Raw genomic sequence first — 20,855 nt, 5'->3', positions numbered from 1 at the left:
CACCAGGAGTATCATAGAATCATAGAATATCAGGGTTGGAAGGGACCTCAGGAGGTCATCTAGTCCAACCCCCTGCTCAAAGCAGGACCGATCCTCAATTAAATCATCCCAGCCAGGGCTTTGTCAAGCCTGACCTTAAAAACGTCTAAGGAAGGAGATTCCACCACCTCCCTAGGTAACGCATTCCAGTGTTTCACCGCCCTCCCAGTGAAAAAGTTTTTCCTAATATCCAACCTAAATCTTCCCCACTACAACTTGAGACCATTACTCCTTGTTCTGTCATCTGCTACCACTGAGAACAGTCTAGAGCCATCCTCTTTGGAACCCCCTTTCAGGTAGTTGAAAGCAGCTATCAAATCCCCCCTCATTCTTCTCTTCTGCAGACTAAACATCCCCAGTTCCCTCAGCCTCTCCTGATAAGTCATGTGTTCCAGTCCCCGAATCATTTTTGTTGCCCTCCGCTGGACTCTTTCCAATTTTTCCACATCTTTCTTGTAGTGTGGGGCCCAAAACTGGACACAGTACTCCAGATGAGGCCTCACCAGTGTCGAATAGAGGGGAACGATCATGTCCCTCGATCTGCTGGCAATGCGCCTACTTATACATCCCAAAATGCCATTGGCCTTCTTGGCAACAAGGGCACACTGTTGACTCATATCCAGCTTCTCGTCCACTGTAACCCCTAGGTCCTTTTCTGCAGAACTGCTGCCGAGCCATTCGGTCCCTAGTCTGTAGCGGTGCATTGGATTCTTCCGTCCTAAGTGCAGAACTCTGCACTTGTCCTTGTTGAATCTCATCAGATTTCTTTTGGCCCAATCCTCCAATTTGTCTAGGTCCCTCTGTATCCTATCCCTACCCTCCAGCATATCTACCTCTCCTCCCAGTTTAGTGTCATCTGCAAACTTGCTGAGGGTGCAATCCACACCATCCTCCAGATCATTTATGAAGATATTGAACAAAACCGGCCCCAGGACCGACCCCTGGGGCACTCCACTTGACACTGGCTGCCAACTAGACATGGAGCCATTGATCACTACCCGTTGAGCCCGACAATCTAGCCAGCTTTCTATCCACCTTAAAGTCCATTCATCCAGCCCATTCTTCTTTAACTTGCTGGCAAGAGTACTGTGGGAGACCGTGTCAAAAGCTTTGCTAAAGTCAAGGAACAACACGTCCACTGCTTTCCCTTCATCCACAGAGCCAGTTATCTCGTCATAGAAGGCAATTAGATTAGTCAAGCATGACTTGCCCTTGGTGAATCCATGCTGACTGTTCCTGATCACTTTCCTCTCGTCTAAGTGCTTCAGAATTGATTCCTTGAGGACCTGCTCCATGATTTTTCCAGGGACTGAGGTGAGGCTGACTGGCCTGTAGTTCCCAGGATCCTCCTCCTTCCCTTTTTTAAAGATGGGCACTTCATTAGCCTTTTTCCAGTCGTTTGGGACTTCCCCCGATCGCCATGAGTTTTCAAAGATAATGGCCAATGGCTCTGCAATCACATCCGCCAACTCCTTTAGCACTCTCGGATGCAACGCATCTGGCCCCACGGACTTGTGCACGTCCAGCTTTTCTAAATAGTCCCGAACCACTTCTTTCTCCACAGATGAACCACTTCTTTCTCCACGGTAGGATGATCAGTTACAGTCTCTGACACATCCACATGTTCTGGAATGGTGTTTGTTTCACCAATAGAAGAAGGCCTCACCTCAGTCCCTGGAAAAATCATGGAGCAGGTCCTCAAAGAATCAATCCTGAAGCACTTACATGAGAGGAAAGTGATCAGGAACAGTCAGCATGGATTCACCAAGGGAAGGTCATGCCTGACTAATCTAATCGCCTTTTATGATGAGATTACTGGTTCTGTGGATGAAGGGAAAGCAGTGGATGTATTGTTTCTTGACTTTAGCAAAGCTTTTGACACGGTCTCCCACAGTATTCTTGTCAGCAAGTTAAGGAAGTATGGGCTGGATGAATGCACTATAAGGTGGGTAGAAAGCTGGCTAGATTGTCGGGCTCAACGGGTAGTGATCAATGGCTCCATGTCTAGTTGGCAGCCGGTGTCAAGTGGAGTGCCCCAGGGGTCGGTCCTGGGGCCGGTTTTGTTCAATATCTTCATAAATGATCTGGAGGATGGTGTGGATTGCACTCTCAGCAAATTTGCGGATGATACTAAACTGGGAGGAGTGGTAGATACGCTGGAGGGGAGGGATAGGATACAGAAGGACCTAGACAAATTGGAGGATTGGGCCAAAAGAAATCTGATGAGGTTCAATAAGGATAAGTGCAGGGTCCTGCACTTAGGATGGAAGAATCCAATGCACCGCTACAGACTAGGGACCGAATGGCTAGGCAGCAGTTCTGCGGAAAAGGACCTAGGGGTGACAGTGGACGAGAAGCTGGATATGAGTCAACAGTGTGCCCTTGTTGCCAAGAAGGCCAATGGCATTTTGGGATGTATAAGTAGGGGCATAGCGAGCAGATCGAGGGACGTGATCGTTCCCCTCTATTCGACACTGGTGAGGCCTCATCTGGAGTACTGTGTCCAGTTTTGGGCCCCACACTACAAGAAGGATGTGGATAAATTGGAGAGAGTCCAGCGAAGGGCAACAAAAATGATTAGGGGTCTAGAGCACATGACTTATGAGGAGAGGCTGAGGGAGCTGGGATTGTTTAGTCTGCAGAAGAGAAGAATGAGGGGGGATTTGATAGCTGCTTTCAACTACCTGAAAGGGGGTTCCAAAGAGGATGGCTCTAGACTGTTCTCAATGGTAGCAGATGACAGAACGAGGAGTAATGGTCTCAAGTTGCAATGGGGGAGGTTTAGATTGGATAGTAGGAAAAACTTTTTCACTAAGAGGGTGGTGAAACACTGGAATGCGTTACCTAGGGAGGTGGTAGAATCTCCTTCCTTAGAGGTTTTTAAGGTCAGGCTTGACAAAGCCCTGGCTGGGATGATTTAACTGGGAATTGGTCCTGCTTCGAGCAGGGGGTTGGACTAGATGACCTTCTGGGGTCCCTTCCAACCCTGATATTCTATGATTCTATGATTCTAAGGGTCAGCCTCTGAAACACCTACAGGCTTTGGAATGATGTCTGTACTACTGAGAGAAGTCTGTTGCTTCTGATGGATTCACTTTGAAAAATGATGTCAACTTTGGAAGATTTTGGAAAATTTCACTAGTTTTTTGTTTCTTTTCTTCCGCCAGTTTACGTTTCTGTGCTCCACTCAGTGGGTTACATTTCATCCTGCGCCTTATCTCAGTTATCTGAACTTAAAAAAAAAAATTACACAACGTACACTATTTTTATGTATATATATATATATATAAAAGAAAGAAAAAAACAAATTAAGTACGTATAACTCAGAAGAATGTATCAATAATAAAACATAAATTTATTGCAATACATGACAGGATCTGATTTCCTCGCATTATTTCCATCTACGTTAGTAGTATGCCCCCCTGGTTTAGGTGGGGATAAATAATAAAAAGAGAACAGAAAAACAGGGGAAGAGTGTGGAGTGGAGTGTAAGGACGTCTTACAAAGTTCTGATTTTTCCCATGATGACTACTTCCATGCTTTTTTTGAAATATCAAATATCAAATTCTTTCAAAAAACATCTCATTTTTATTTGGTGCCCCCTGCTTTGCTGGTGCCCTAAGCACGTGCTTAGTCTGTCTATTGGGTAATCCAGCCCTGCCACCAGCCCACACTCCCTGCTTGTACCAGCAAGCTGGTGGTGGTGGCTGCAGTCTGTGAACTACCTGAGAACCTGCAAACCCAGTTTCAAGACCCACAATCCCTCACATCAGATACTGTTGCAAGGAGATGGTCAACAAACAGAAAAGGCACTAGAATATGACAGGTCAGCCAAGGACCTACTGGCCCTGGAGACAGGCGCTCCTACGAGGATCCAGCTATTAGCGATGTGCCAGAAAGAGTGGACTGAAGGAGTTGTGAGGGGTGTGGTGACACCCCGATCGTACAATGTGACTATGCAAGAGGGACAAATGATCCAAAGGAACATGAGACACATGTAAGCTACAGGTTTCAGAGTAGCACCCGTGTTAGTCTGTATCCTCAAAAAGAAAAGGAGTACTTGTGGCACCTTAGAGACTAACAAATTTATTTGAGCATAAGCTTTCATGAGCTGCAGCTCACTTCATCGGAGAAGTGAGCTGTAGCTCATGAAAGCTTATGCTCAAATAAATTTGTTAGTCTCTAAGGTGCCACAAGTACTCCTTTTCTTTTTACATATAAGCTAGCAGCTACACATCCAGAGAGAGCCTATGGAGACCCTCACAAAATGGAGAGACAGAGAACCATCCACAGGCCAACTCCACAGGGAGGGAGGAGATACCACAGAGAGAGAGAGAGTTTGCTAGCCTAGGAGACAGGTGACAGGGAAACAGAGCTAGATCACTCTCTGAGTGGTCACCCGCTGAGGAGACCAAATGACCTCACAGACTATGTAACCAATCAAGTCTGAGGTAAAGATGCGACTCCAACTCAACTATGGGCGAGCCACCTCTCGCCAGAGGGTGGAGGTCTGGGTGTCAATTATTTGTTTGTAATGATTATATTGAAATGTTTGTAAAACAGGGAAGAGGTATCATGATGAGGGGAACTGGAGTCAGAGAGCCCTTCTTCCCAGCAAGGACTGTTAGGGACACAAGTGGAACATTAAACGCAGTGAGTTAGGCTAGAAGCAACTCAGCCTCATAGACAGAGCAGTCCATAGGGTTGAATAAAGTTCCACTTGTTCAACTTAACCTGTATTCAGCATCACTCTTGACAAATGAAACACTGATTGCCTTAATCCAGTTTGCACACTTCGTAGACCTAGGCAGGACAGAGCTCTCACTGCAGCCCATGGTTCATTTTGCAGCCAAGGGCTTAGCCATTCTCCCCTGAGGGCAAACTTCAAAGACAGGTGAGGGCAGTCCTGATAAATTCTTGCCCAGCTTTTTGACTCCCTACCTGGTGGGCAACAGGGTAGGAGGATGTGCTTATTGTGTAATGTACATGTGAAAGCAGTATGGAAAGGGAAAGCCACAGACAGAATCCAGTGGAACAGAGGGAACCAAATGCGTGGTGCTTGGCTGTAGCAAAATGGCAGATTCCATAGGGCAAACAGGCAGTTCTGTGGCAGCTTGGCAAAAATGCTAAATTCTGCTGAAAATTCCATGGCTGTGGAATGACGGAGTATATGGGACTTTGCATATGTGACAAAGCCTCTCGAACTTTGACAGTTTTGAAATCCAGACCCAGATGCTGTCTCTTGGGCCTATGTGTGCCGAAAACCTTCAAACCTAGGAAGATACACAAATAGTTTCAACTGCAAACAGGAGTGTGGAAAATGCTGTTCATCTCTTCTAAAGCACTGCTTTATGTCATCTTAGATGCTCAAATTTAGGGCAGGTGTAAGAGAATGCAACTACACTTACTTCACTTGGAACTGGCCTTGAACTATTAACTCAGAGGACATAAAACAACCATCAGATGTTAACAACCTTTGTTCGCTACCACACTGGAGGTAGATTCAAACTAGAGAGTTCAAGTGAAAAGACACTATGGCCTGTCACCAGGGGCTACTGCTATTTAGCCTCGTCTAATTCATTTTAATTTTGTCTTATTTAACTTCATTGTTGACTTGAAATTTCTGATCCATGGCTGGGGTGTAGATTTTTGAACGATACACTTTTTTTTTTAAACATCATGTGAAATGTTTTGGATCAGATCATTTTCAAAAGCCAAAAAACAACACAAACCTCCCCTCATCTCTAACCCCATTAATAGAAAAGAATGAACAGAAATGTAAATAAACGTACAACCTAACCATCTGAGTACTTGAGCACATTCCCTCTGAAAATGGAAGGAGACAGTTTAATCTGTAGGCTCTACAGTAGTTGGTTACAGGCTTTAGGAACATACTGCTGTTGCATCATGCACAAGTGACTGTTTATATTGTTCTGACTGTAGGAGAATTAACAACTGCGCTGAAGATGCTGGAATTGTGCTCAGGATGCGCTGACTCTGCAATACAACATCAGGCACAGTTATCCATTAAAAGTTAGCTAATTTTTTGTGCACAGGACCAAAAGAGTATAAGGCCAGAAGGGACCACTGTGATCATCAAGTCTGAGCTCCTGTATAACACAGGCCATAGGACTTCCCTGAATTAATGCCTGTTTGAACTAGAGCATATCTTTAAAAAAAAAAATCTCATCTTAATTTTAAAATTGCAAGTGACGGAGCTTAGAGGAATTATTTAAGCTCAGTACCAATGTGGACACAAGAACAAATGGATATAAACTGGTCATCGGGAAATTTAAGACTTGAAATTAGATGAAGATTTCTAACCATCAGAGGAGTGAAGTTTTGGAATAGCCTTCCAAGGGAAGCAGTGGGGGCAAAAGATCTATCTGGCTTTCAGATTAAACTCGATAAGTTTATGGAGGAGATGGTATGATGGGATAACATGATTTTGGCAATTAACTGATCTTTAAATATTCATGGTAAATAGGCCCAATGGCCTGTGATGGGATGTTAGATGGGGTGGGATCTGAGTTACTACAGAGAATTCTTTCCTGGGTATCTGGCTAGTGAATCTTCCCCATATGCTCAGGGTTCAACTGATCACCATATTTGGGGTCGGGAAGGAATTTTCCTCCAGGGCAGATTGGAAGAGGCCCTGGAGGTTTTTCGCCTTCCTCTATAGCATGGGACATGGGTCACTTGCTGGAGGATTCTCTGCTCCTTGACCCAAAAGTTCCCAAGACTCAGGAGACCCAAACCTAACAGTGGATGGTAGTCCTCAATCCAAAAGTTTCATAATGCAAAGACGCCATCCAGAAATTCTGGACGTCTGGGGATTCGTTATAGTTATCAGGACTCCTACTGAGAATTGCCTCCAATGAAGTTTTCCTAAAAAGAGAAGTGCCAGGATTTTAGACAAAGCATTGGGTACTGGCTCTTCAGAGGTGCTCTACGTTACACCAGTTGTCAGTATAAAGGCTCAGTTGTGTGGCCACAGTCTGGGGCAGGACAGAGCTGCCCTTTGCCATTGAGGGCTCCTGGGTGAGTTCAGCTCATGGCACTGAGTACTGTATGGAAAAACAATTCATCATGATGGGATGCTGCTTGTAAAAGTTACTCACATTCCATGCGATTCCAATTTGCTATATTCCTAAAGGAAGAAGTGAACATAAGGGTGGTATGGTGCCTCTCCCTGTGCCTTGGGTTGACATCATCTTAATGCTTACGATCCATCTCAATATAGACAGGACGTGATTAAATTAGAATTGGCATAAATACCAAAATTTCATGAAATATAGCAGAAAACTGCATCTAAAATCAACTATGTCTGGTAGGCAGTTCTTACAATTCTGGGGCCTGATTCTCCGTTGCTTCCAACCACCTGTCATTATCTGCACCTGTGCAAAGTGGCTGTAAATTATTATCATTCTGGTGTGGTAGCATTTTACAACCATTCCATTCACTTTGCCTGCAGGTAAACAACAAGACAAGGCAGTGGAAAATCAGAACCCGATATTTTACCCAGACTTTTCTTTTCCCCATCTACCATACCTAGATCCCTTGCTACCTTTTGCATGAATTAAGTTACAGTCCTGCTAATCACCCTGCTCCACATACTCAGAGTATGTCTACACTACGAAATTAGGTCGAATTTATAGAAGTTGGTTTTTTAGAAATCGGTTTTATATATTCGAGTGTGTGTGTCCCCACAGAAAATGCTCTAAGTGCATTAAGTGCATTAACTCGGCGGAGTGTTTCCACAGTACCGAGGCAAGCGTCGACTTCCGGAGTGTTGCACAGTGGGTAGCTATCCCACAGTTCCCGCAGTCTCCCACTGCCCATTGGAATTCTGGGTTGAGATCCCAATGCCTGATGGGGCTAAAACATTGTCGCGGGTGGTTCTGGGTACATGTCGTCAGGCCCCCCTTCCCTCCCTCCCTCCCTCCGTGAAAGAAAGGGCAGACAATCGTTTTGCGTCTTTTTTCCTGGGTTACCCGTGCAGATGCCATCCCATGGCAAGCATGGAGCCCGCTCAGCTCACCGTCACCGTATGTCTCCTGGGTGCTGGCAGACGTGGTACTGCATTGCTACACAGCAGCAGCAACCCGTTGCCTTATGGTAGCAGATGGTACAGTAGGACTGGTAGCCATCATCGTCATGTCCGAGGTGCTCCTGGTCGCCTCTGTGAGGTCGATCAGGAGCGCCTGGGCAGACATGGGCGAAGGGACTAAATTTGGAGTGACTTGACCAGGTCATTCTCTTTAGTCCTGCAGTGAGTCCTATTGAACCATCTTATGGTGAGCAGGCAGGCGATATGGATTGCTAGCAGTCCTCTTGTACCATCTTCTGCCGGGTAGGCAAGAGATGAGGATGGCTAGCAGTCCTATTGTACCATCTTCTTCCGAGCAGCCATGAGATGTGGATGGCATGCAGTCCTTCTGCACCGTCTGCTGCCAGCCAAAGATGTAAAAGATAGATGGAGTGTATCAAAACAAGAAATAGACCTGATTTGTTTTATACTCATTTGCAACCCCCCCCACCCCCCGTCTAGGGGACTCATTCCTCTAGGTCACACTGCAGTCACTTACAGAGAAGGTGCAGCGAGGTAAATCTAGCCATGTATCAATCAGAGGCCAGACCAACCTGCTTGTTCCAATAAGAATAACTTAGGTGCACCATTTCTTATTGGAACCCTCCGTGAAGTCCTGCCTGAAATACTCCTTGATGTAAAGCCACCCCCTTTGTTGATTTTAACTCCCTGTAAGCCAACCCTGTAAGCCATGTCGTCAGTCGCCCCTCCCTGCATTAGAGCAATGGCAGACAATCGTGCATCTGAGTTGAGAGTGCTGTCCAGAGCAGTCACAATGGAGCACTCTGGGATAGCTCCCGGAGGCCAATACCATCGAATTGTGTCCACAGTACCCCAAATTCGACCCAGCAAGGCCGATTTAAGCGCTAATCCACTTGTCAGGGGTGGAGTAAGGAAATCGATTTTAAGAGTCCTTTAAGTCGAAATAAAGGGCTTCATCGTGTGGACGAGTGCAGGTTTACATCGATTTAACGCTGCTAAATTCGACCTAAAGTCCTAGTGTAGACCAGGGCTCAGAGTCAAAGACTATCCTTTTGGGAGGAAGATGCCTGATGACTGGGTTGCTGATTGTAGTCTGGGCTATCAGTGTTCCCTCTTTTCCTAACTCTGTGCCTGGATTTAGAAATTAAGCAACTATCATCATACAGCAAAACTTAATTTTTGGAGAGGGTCTACGTAACAAAATGATTCACAGAAAGCTTTAGGCAGTTCAATTATACAGTTCCAAAGTTAAAATTAAAATAATTGCATAGGGAGGGAGAAATTAAAAAGCAAGGGTGGGGGAAATACATTTTCAGCTAAGGTTCATAATGAAATAGAAAATTGATGAGGCAGAGATATACAGGGAAATTATTTCATATGACATGAACTTCAGAGGAAACATTTCTTTCACTGGCATTGGCGAGTTCTTCTTCTTAGAGTATGCACAATGTGCCTCAGGTGGCACGTGACCAGGATTCATCACCGAATTTGGTCCGCTGGTTGGATCATTAGCTTATCCAGCCCGGGTACTATGAGGTGAACACTGATCCATGCTCCCCAGTGGCGAGTTTAAGTGAAGGGTCAGAAAGCTGGCTAACATTAGACGTGCACAGAGAGTGTGCGTGTGTGTCTGTGTGATCCTGGGCAAGTGAGTAAGGACCAGCTTTTCAAAATCAGTGGGTGTTAGGCAGTTAGGCCCTTATGAAAATCCCATTAGGCATCTATCTGCATCCATAGCTGCTTAAATACCTTTAAAAAGTTGGCCCTTCCCCTCTCCCCTCTAAAAAGGGTTAACATTTCCCTACCTCACAAGGGTGTTCAATAAATACATTGACAGTTGTGAGGCGCTCAGATACAGGAGCCATAAGTACCTAGATAGAGCTATACGGCCATCACCCTTTCTACAACATGCTGTGAACATATAGGGCTAGATCTCCAACTGTTGTAAATCAGCATAGCTCCACTGAAGTCAGTGGATGATTTGGCCCACATAAAACAATAATCCTGTGATGGTGGGAGGCCTTTTTTCCATAGCAATCCTGGTGGGTGGAACCAGCACCACACAGTGCTGTACGTGGGTTGCATGCCTTTGGGATAAGAACGGTAGAACAATGCTTCTCTCTGTCATGCTGTTTAATCACCAAGCCTGTAGGTGAAGCTTATTTATCACATGACTCCTACATTTTATACTCAGAGACAGCTCTGTAATTGTTATGGGAGGGAGAGAAAGGTACTGGTGAAAAATCAATTAATGCTTATTTCCTGTATCATTGACCTTAACAACAAAGTCCACTAAAGACCATCTCCTTCTGGTTTAGTTGTAGGGTGTGTGTGTGTGTGAAAATTATTTATTAAAAGATGGAAAGCCCTTTTATTGGAAAATAAAACAAGGCAATTTGCACAGGAGAACCCTGTTTCTTGGCGTCTGGAATGCAGGCTGCATATAGTTTCTGGTCATGGTCAGTTACGAGATATGGAGTAGATTCTTTCATGGGGCCAAATTCAGTCTGGACACAAGTGGCACAGCTCCCATTGACTTCAGAGGGACTTCTGCTGGCTTTTGGCAAGGCTCAGCAAGTGCAGCAATCACACGTTACACAAAAGGTTATGGTTTGAATGAAGGTTTCAAGTGAACAGACTTTAACTGTGAACTGTTACTTGTTACATCTCCTCTCATGGTACCTTGCCAGCTAACCTATCCAAAGTGCTGCAAACTCTCACAATTTTATTGTGTCTTGTGACAGTTGGTATTCTGCTTAAAGCCCCACCTCCTGAATACTGGGATTGCATGATAATCTCAGTTTTCATATAAAAAAACAGTTTCTTGTCCTCATGGTTGCATGAGAAAAGCTTGAAAATGTGACCCACATGCCCTCTTAGAGCTCAGAAACCAAAAGGCAATTAAAGAGAACCTCAAATTTATTATTTAAAATCTCAAGATTTTTAAGCCAATATAATGATTTTTGAATCCTTTAGGTTGACAGTACTGTGGTACTCCATGTTTATCAGCTGGCCTGAAAAGACCTAACCAACATTAGGAACCACCCATAGCCTGAAACCCATCCCAACAAAGCCTCAAGAGCCAGTATCCCCTCACTGCCCCCAGCTCCCTTTCCTGGTGCAAAGACTTTGGACACTGACAAGGAGCCCCTCCTTCTGTCCTCATTGTTGAAACTCAATGCTCTCCTCCTAATCCTCACCGCAGGACCTGGCTAAGCTCACTCCAGGCCCTGTGCTCGGGACTATGATATGTGAAAGGCTCTGGCTAATGCACCACACTCGCACTGAACTCCTGCCAAAAAAATTGCAACAATAGAATTACTACTATGAAAACATAACTAGCCTTTGAGACCTCCTCTGTCATGTCCTTACAGTTACCTGCTGCTTTTAGCCAGGCGTGCCAAACGCTTTGAGGAAACCATGATCTCATAATTAACTAGCCAAACATCAGTGCTATTTATTAACAGAGCTTGGCAAAGGAATTTTGCATATGCAAAGTACTGCACAAATATTTAACAGGATAAGTGTATGTCGGGGTGATGGGCTTTTAAAAATGCTTTTATTATTGTCCCACACCTTTTGAATTCTATGTACAAACATGAGGCCAAATTTCAACCAACTAGAAAACTTCTAATAAAACGAAAGCTTTACATATTGTTAAACATAAGTCTGAACCAATTATTTATGGTACTTTTATAGTACTGTACCAGTAAGTGCAAAGGTGACACAAAAGTAAATGCTTAGTTTTAATGGCAGTGAGTCATACCAAATATCACAGTTCAAGGAACTTTGGAACTAAGCCTTCTCATTGTCTCAACTGTCATTAGTTTCTAAGTAATTATTATATCTGTTTTTATATGTTATCCATTATGTCTAGAATGTGTGCAAGTTCAAGCATGAACGGAAAGAATGCTATCTTTCACTGATTTTTTGATACCGATTCAGATGTCAAGAGATAAGAGCTGAAATATTTTTCTCTTTACAGAATCCTGTTAAGTTTACAGCATTCTCAAAACAGCTTTTAATGATCTTTGGAAACGTGCTCATTCGACACCTTTGCTGTTTTAGATCAGGCCAGTTTAATTAAACTAGGGACAGACCCCAATGTGGCCAAGTTTGGTTCTGGACTGAATATTCCACAAAGTTCAGTGATGCTTGGATCTGGAGTTTTAGTTTAGCTTATTACAAAGAGAGGACTTGGATACATGCAGAGTTGGGATCATGGTTTTGAGCCATAATTAAATTTAACATTGTTATTTAAAAATACATTTGGATGATTTAGAAAATACCAGCTCCATGGCCATAGTCAATTTCCATGCACAGATTTTACTATGTACTCCATATGAACTTCGTATTATGATGCATCAAACTTGATACCATCTGTCCCTGAACAGGATACTACTTACACAGCCCCTGGAAAGAATTCATGTGTGTTGGTATTTATTACTTCTGTTACAATTGCACCTATGAACCCCAAACAAGGATCAGAGCCCCATTGTGCTAGGGATTGTACAAGTTAACAGCAAAGAGGATAGTCCACCCAAAGAGCTCCCAACCTAGGTGTCAGTCAGGATGCAATTGGTGGAAGAAACACAGAAACAGGGCAGGGATTGGTTGGAAGGATGAGGTAAGAATAGAATAGAGTTTAATTGAAAAGTAGACGTCTCAGCTCACCACTTCTCTAATCCATGTAAGGCTAGGGAGCCAAATCCATGAAAGGCTTGTAATATCTGCTCAGGGGTTCTTTTGCATTGCAATGCCTTTTGTTTTGTGTGCACTGTACCTTTACATTTCTAAGCACTCCATGTGCAGAGTTCAGCAGTTCTCAGATGAACAGAGAAGAGCCACACAATGCTCACTGTCTTGGAGACTCATTTTTTAAAAGACTAAATCAAGGATTTTTTTTGCTTACATTACTTTTTAATTAAACTGTGTTTTTATATCCTAGATAATGAATAATACATTACTTACAGGAAGGACTTTTATTTTGCTTTGAACACATATAAAACATATCGCTTCTCTAATCTCTGTGTGTGATCCCACATGGTAGTGGATTTTTCCACGTTTGCTTATTACTCATACAAGCTCAACCTCAGGCCTTAAATGTGCACAAGGAATAATTTTGCACACAAGACTTTGTATTTATAAAAGAAATCCCAAACAGAATGCTCATCTTAAAATACCCCCACAAAAGTTAAGGAACAAAATTTAATTAATCTGATTAGCTCTTTGTTTTGATGAACAGAATTTTTAATCTCTCTCACGCCGCACACACATGCACACACACAGAGTTTAAAGCAATGGTAGAGGGAAAAGGGTTATATTGGTCTTTTCTATATCACACTGGTCTCACAGACGTTGGCACTGCACAATAATTCATAATATTTGGCACTGTTTCTTTCAGATCTATTGATCAGATGACAAAACAAACAAACAAACACAGATCTTGTTTGAATCTGATTCATTTAACCATTTTTGTAAAATTACCTATTATCAAGAGAGGTTGGTTTGAAGCAAGCATTTCAGTCTCCTTGAGTCAAGATACATCTGTACTGTTCACTCCTGTGACACAAATACCATTAAGCCCATGTCTCCAATAATTAAATAACTGCTGTATGACACCTAATATCATATTTGTTGTCAGGTATAGCACAGGATACAATGGTGATATATGATAGCACAAATTCTGTGTGAGAGGCACCGCACTGTAACAGAGAAATTTACCTTTGTCATATTATTCTAGTTATATATTTTACTTTTATTTGGTTAACGATTAAAACATGCATGTTATGCAATATACCAAAGCCAACAATGTCTGGATTATTAAAGTACAGCTTTGCAGTAAAACTGTACAGTGCAGTTAAAATAAAATACGATTAATTGAAGACATGGTCAGCATCCCTACTTCTCCCTTAACAGATTTAATACATTTACTAAACCCTTCCCCTAATTCTATTGTTCTGTAGAACGCAAAAATCCATTACTGTAATCACTTTAAAGTGCCACCATACCAAGAGTTTTTACAATAGCTTCAAATAGGAATTTAAATAAAACAGAAGAAGCTTACCATGCTTTTCATAATTTTGTTTCACTCTGCTCTTCTGGGATTACCATATTTTCTGGAAAACCAAGACCTCACTCCTGCCATTGTTCTACATGCAGAACTCTTATGGAAGGCAGTAGGAGTTTGAATCATTTGCAATTTTGGACCCATAGGATGAAATCCACTCCCCATTTAAGTCAGTAGCAAAATTCCTATTGACTTCAGCGGGGCCAGGATTTTACCCATATGGCACAAAAATAATATAGACCTGATCCTTACTGTCTTGCCCATTTTGCAGACTGTGCAAAGCGGATGCAAAATGTTACCAAATAAGAATTCTCCAAGCACTTACACTGGTGGTAGCATTTTACATTGCTGTAAATGTCTGCATCCAACATGATTTTTTGATGGAAAACGCAGTTTGCGGAAAAGTTTGATTTTGTGGAAATATCAGAATTTCCAAAATTGGGACAGAAATTCCAATTTTCACTCAGTTCTCATAATTAAGCCATCTGGGCCTGAGTCTCATTTACACTGATCAATAATTGTCTGAATCTGAGTCATTTACACTAAAGGATATGTAAACAAAGGCTCCTTTTTACTGCCCTGGAGTCACCCACTTTGAGGCTCCTTTACACTTCCAGAGCAATGCAAAGTGTAAACGAGAATCAGACCCTGTATATTTATTTTCTCGTCAGTGTCACCTCCTCTCTATCCTCATCTTCTCCCTTCTAACCTCTCATCTTCCCTCCTTAATCTAACCTTTTTTCTTATTCTTGACTCTTCTGCTCTTAGTTTTCTCACCCACCTCCCTGCTCTTTTCCTCTGGCCTTCATACCAATTCTTTAAAACTCTATTCTCTCTTAAGTTCACCTGCTCTGAATTTAACTTCCACTCTCCAGGATGTCTGAGTTGCTGTGGCTCAGAACTGATCTTACATTCCATCCATTTCCTTCTCGAAAGCATGAACTTAGGGGAAAGCATTTTATTTAGATACCCAGGACTTCTGCTCCAACCTCCTGCTTTCATTTTCTACCTTGCTCAACAGTCCGCCGCAGTCCCACATTTCCACATTATTATTGTTGCTTCACTACAAGAGCAAAAGAGGTATCTTGAAAATAACTTTGTATACCTTAGCCTGTGCAGCTGTCCCAAAAGGTCTCTCCACCATGAGTACTGTAGGTGCCAGGTTCACCTTCACTGTTGAACTCCCTTCTTCCTTGTTGCCACTGCTTCTAACCAATCTTAATGATTGGTGGGTGGGCAGAGCCCCTTCTTGGTGTACTGACCTACCCCGTCGGTCAAATGTCTTTTGTGTTGATTAGGTCAATTTCTCCTACAAATATGAAAGCAATTATGTTTTTGAACCATGAGTACAAGAACATGGACACTACATACTGAAGTGCTTGTTACCTATCTCAATTACACGTGAGTGACTTCAGCATCAGCTGTCTGCTTCGCACTAAGGATGTGGTCACCTTGTCATTTGCCTTCTCATATGGATAGTGAATAGATCAAATATTTTTCTCCAGCAGTGAGATGAAGAGACAACAGTTTCTAACCATCAGAGGAGTGAACTTCTGGAACAGCCCTCCAAGGGGAATCAGGGGGGCAAAAAATGTAACTTGTTTCGAGACTGAGCTTAGTAAATTTATGGAGGGGATGGTATGGTATGATGAGATTGCCTACAGTGACTTATGATGCATCTGTGACTACTACTGGCAAATATCTCCAATGGCTGGAGATGGGACACTAAATGGGGTGGGCTTTGAGTTATTATAGAGAATTCTTTCCCGGCTGTCTGACTAGTAAGCCTTGCCCATATGCTTTGGGTCTGATTGCTATATTTGGGGTTGGGAAGGGATTTTCCCCAGGTCAGACTGGCAGAGACCTTTGGAGTTTTTTGTCTGTCTCTGCAGCGTGGGACACAGATCACTAGCTGGTTTGAACTAGAGTAAATGATGGAGTCTCTGTAACTTGAAGTATTTAATTTAAGATTTTGAGGACTTCAGTAACTCAACCAGAATTTATGGGCCTAGTATAGAAGTGGGTGAGTGAGGTTTTGTGGGCTGCGATGTGCAGGATGTCAGACTAGATGATCATGATGGTCTCTTCTGGCCTTAAAGTCGATGAGTAGAATGACTTGGCTTATGCCAGGCTAGCATCAACATATCTTACCACCTTGGATGTATCCTCAAACAGCTGTAAGTCTCTCCCCATCAGAGTCCCCATTATAGATACCACCAGACTTATGTCCATCTTGGACCACATGTAAAACATCTGTACTGCTACATGCTGCTGTTCTAGCACGTGCAGAATGGGATTCCACTGCATCACAAACATTCTGCTTTTCTATTCCATGCTGATAAGATATTTCTATTCCAGTTGTGGTAGAGGTGAATTACTGAATAATAATAATAATAATGAATAATAATAATGATTATCATAATTGAAAAGGGCAATGCTCTGGACTAGGATGCAGTCAAGGATCAGTGCATGGCTCAGCTTCAGATTTCCTTGGGCAAGTCACTTAATTGCTCTGTGCCTCAGATCCCCATCTGTAATAATACTCCCTTCCTCTGACTCTTTGTCTATCTTACCTACTTAAATTGGATAGGGACTGTCTTTTACTATCAACACGCACAGCTCCTAGAACAATGGGGCCCTGATCTTGGTTAGAGCTTTCACACTCTACCATAATACAAATAATAATTCCATTACCTACTATTGCACAGCATAGTAATGGGCTTTTATATTTGACCTGAAAAGCTGTAGAGACAAATGCCTCGTGTATTATAACTGAAAAATGAAAATGAATAATCATAAACGGACTAATGTTGCTGTTGGTCACCCCACTGCCAGCCTTTGAAGTAGCTCCAATGACATTACTGTGCTATTCCACGGTAACTGAGACCAGCATTCCTGAAGGTTTATACAGAAGGAAGGAAAAGACAAAAGAAATCTTTGGTCTATGGAATGTTAGGAGTTTTCAGCTCACATGAGGGGGGCTTTTCAATGGAGAAACTGCTTTTTTGTCTTGCAAAAAAATTTAAGTTGTGTGTTTGTTAGTCTGGAAGGGTGAGCTGAAGGTCAAAGAGTAAACTCTGCTTCCTGCACCATGATTTTGTGAGAGGAATCAATACGTCCATGACCATCAGCATTCACACACTCCTAACAGAAAAAGCACTCACATGAGAGTCAGAGAGAAATACTGAAAGAAATGTGCTAAGAGTGGTGAAAAGGCATTCTCTGCTTTTCAGTGGGTTCCTTTCCTCACCTGCTTTCGAAATTAGAAAGAAAATGATTGATTTTTGCTTTTTTCGGGGTGAGGGAAAATCACAGAAGGAAGACAAGTGTAAAGAATTAGGTGGCTGGGAACAACTGAAGCTCAGACTCTGGAGAGGGGAGAAGGCAAATACAGAAAAAAAAAGAGAATATTCTTTCTATTCATCTACCAGTCCATATTCCTATATGGAGACCCATCACGAGAGCACCCAAGCACCATGGTTACTGTAGACTATGTTAACCTAGGCCACTGTGCATCTTTAATTCACTCCATAAATGGTCCATAATTTTAAAAAATCACCAGAATTCTCATGGGATTATGTAAAATGCAAAAAATATCACATCAGAACATTTTTTGCCCCACAGATCAGTGTGAATTTGATTCTCAGGCCTAGAGCTTCCCCAAAAGCTCTTATATCTGAGACAATCTCAGACAAAGTAGAAAAGACAGGTCTGGATGGGCTAAGGTTTTGTAAGGACTATCCCTCTTTTTATAATGGACAGCAATAGTCAGAAAAATATGCTTCAATTTGATGCTGAAGAACACACAAGAATGCTACAAGAAACATTATTCAAGGCCTATGCCACCATCATAATCATATCATATCAATCGCAGCAGAACCAGGGGTGGCCAACCTGAGCCTGAGAAGGAGCCAGAATTTACCAGTGTACATTGACAAAGAGCCACAGTAATACATCAGCAGCTCCCCATCAGCTCCTCCCTGCTCCCAGCGCCTCCCGCCCAACGGCAGACCCACCAATCAGCGCCTCCCCATCCTTCCCTGTACCTCCTGATCAGCTGTTTTAAGGCATGCAGGAGGCTTGGAGCGGGAGGGGGAGGAGCGAGAGCAAAGCAGGCTCAGGGGAGAGGGCGGGAAGGGGTGGAGTGGGGGCAGAGCCAGGGGTTGAGCAGTGAGCACCCCCCAGCCAGAGCCATCCTTACCCATATGCAAAGTACGCAGCTGCGTAGGGCACCAGGAAATTTGGAGCACCAAATTTGGAGCACCAAATTTCCTGGTGCCCTGCACAGCTGCGTGCTGCTCCAGCCCCTGCTCCAACTCTTCCCCAAGGCCCCCGCCCCTGCTCCGCCCCCACTCCCCTGAGCTCTACAGCAGGGCCCGGCCTGAACTGACCGGTGGCGGGAAGTGCAGGCCCGGCCCCAGCCGTGACGCCGGTGAGTGCTGGGGTGTGGTACCCCCTACCCCCAAAGCCAGCCCCTCCGCTCCTCCCCCCACAGAGGCCTGCCCCCCCCCACCGCAGGCGGGGCTGCGTAGGGCCCCAGAATAGCTAGGGACAGCCCTGCCCCCAGCACATTGGAAAGTTGGCACCTGTAGCTCCAGCCCCGGAGTCGGTTCCTATACAAGGAGCCGCAGATTAACTTCTGAAGAGCCATAGGTTGGCGACCCCTGCAGTAAACAATCCATCTAATTTCTTTATCTTCGGTCTTCTTTTAGTCTTAACCTCATATTAAAGGGAAGATGTGTAAACACAACAGTCATCAGTAGAAAGTTAACATATGCCATCAGTTACTGCACAATTGTATCTGAGGTAACATGGTTATTTTATATTTTTGGTATAGTGCCATTACTGCAGCGTCTCCCATGGTACTATGTAGTAACGGTTGGCAAGTGCAGATTTTTTTTTAATGGCAATCATTCTAAGATCCTGTTTAGAGCCTCTTTCTATAAAGGTAGCTGTGGGTAAATCTTGGCTGTGATTAGAAGACAGCTACAACTTTCAAGCTCCATAGAGAGCACCACAAAGCATCACATGTCCCTTTTCTCAATACAGATTCCATCCCCTTCAACACAAATGAGATGGACTTAGACAACAATTGACCAGTGTGATGGATTAAAAAATAAGGGCAAAGAACTTCTCCTGAAACTTGCCATTCATAACACACATCCTTTCCTGGTTGGTTGTGAGGGTGCCATCACCAATTCACTTCCCTTTGGGTCCAATCCTTCAACTCAAGATCCAAGGATATAGTCCTAACACATGCAATAGTCCTGTTAGAGCCACTAGGACTCATGGCTGTGATGTGAGGGCATAAACAAAAAAAGCCATGCTTTAAGCAGCAAACAGAGAACTCCCTGATCAAGACGTCCCACTGTTTATTAAGCTCCCTTTGCAATAGATCTTGGTCCTGTCCGGTAACTATGGAGGACCAGGAACTCGATAACCACTCCACGATGCCTCTCCCTAATTTCTGTGAAAGCCACTCATTGTCATTCCTACCTGGACTATATTCCACACAGATCTGGTGCCCCTCCTTTTTATTGCTGAAAATTATTTACATCAGACATAAAGGAGCATGACATTGAGGTTATCGAACAAGTTATTGACACTGAAGGAATAAATCCCAGAGTGTGTTAAGTTTCCTACATAAATCATGTTTTTCTCTTTCTGATTTTGGATCTTTGATACACACTTCAGCCCACCTTTGGACTCTGGCAGGCTGACAGGTGTGATGGGAGTCCTGTGTGAGTAATGCTAGGCAGGGTGGGACCCTTTGATTTGGAGAGCAATAGGAGGGCTGTGAAGTTCAAGATCATCCTGTGTGTGGAAGGAAACTGATTATTCCCTTTCGTCATTAATCTTGCCTGTTTTGTCACTCTAGGGATCTTGTTTAGACTTGTTACCTCAGCTTAAATTACTAATTTGGTGGCTGTGTGTCATGGATGCTGGATCTCTGAATTTATGAAAAATACAGAACATTCCAGCTGTAGAATGAATGGATCTGAAGTTTCCTTACATTGACCCCCTACCCTCCATCCAAAAGGCTGCCCTCTCAAGGCCACACTCGTAATTCATTTCTACTCTTTCATGCCTTGATTTCAGTTCCTCCAGCTCTTGCTGACAGGACCTGAAACAAGAAACAACCTTCCCTTTGCAGAGCGGTTATAAATTCACAGCTTAGCAGATTTCAAGCTGATTGCCTTCTCTTGTGTTGTCCCTCTGTGAATGAGGCTTTTCACAGATGACAGATAGCATTGCTCCTCCAGCACATATATTCTCAGCTAACTCCAAGCACCACCACAAACTATTTAACAATTTTGTTTCCCAGCCAGCCAAAAGTTCAACTCCTTTGGATGACATTATCCATCTGATGATAATTTTTAATCAATTAGAATTGTTGCTGGGCCTGAAGCCTTCCAATATTCTGCTTTGTTATAAAGTCTCTCTGCTTTGAGCTTCGTACTAACCTCAGCTCCTGAATAAACATGACTGCCAAGGGTTACTTTTCTCTTCATCTGGTCAGTCCTAAATTAAGCAAAATGAGGCAATAGATTTCCTTTATTCCCTGTAATCATAAATGTATTTTCCCCTTGTATGTCAGATTTTTCAGGAGGGCTTTTCATCGTTCTTCCTGCCTTCGGTTTCAGGGTTGTCCAAAGTATAATTTATTCATATTTC

The sequence above is a fragment of the Natator depressus genome, chromosome 5 (genome assembly GCF_965152275.1).
Source record: "Natator depressus isolate rNatDep1 chromosome 5, rNatDep2.hap1, whole genome shotgun sequence".
Taxonomy (NCBI): domain Eukaryota; kingdom Metazoa; phylum Chordata; order Testudines; family Cheloniidae; genus Natator; species Natator depressus.
The sequence above is the reverse complement of the archived record's forward strand: the minus strand, read 5'-3'. Positions refer to the sequence as shown.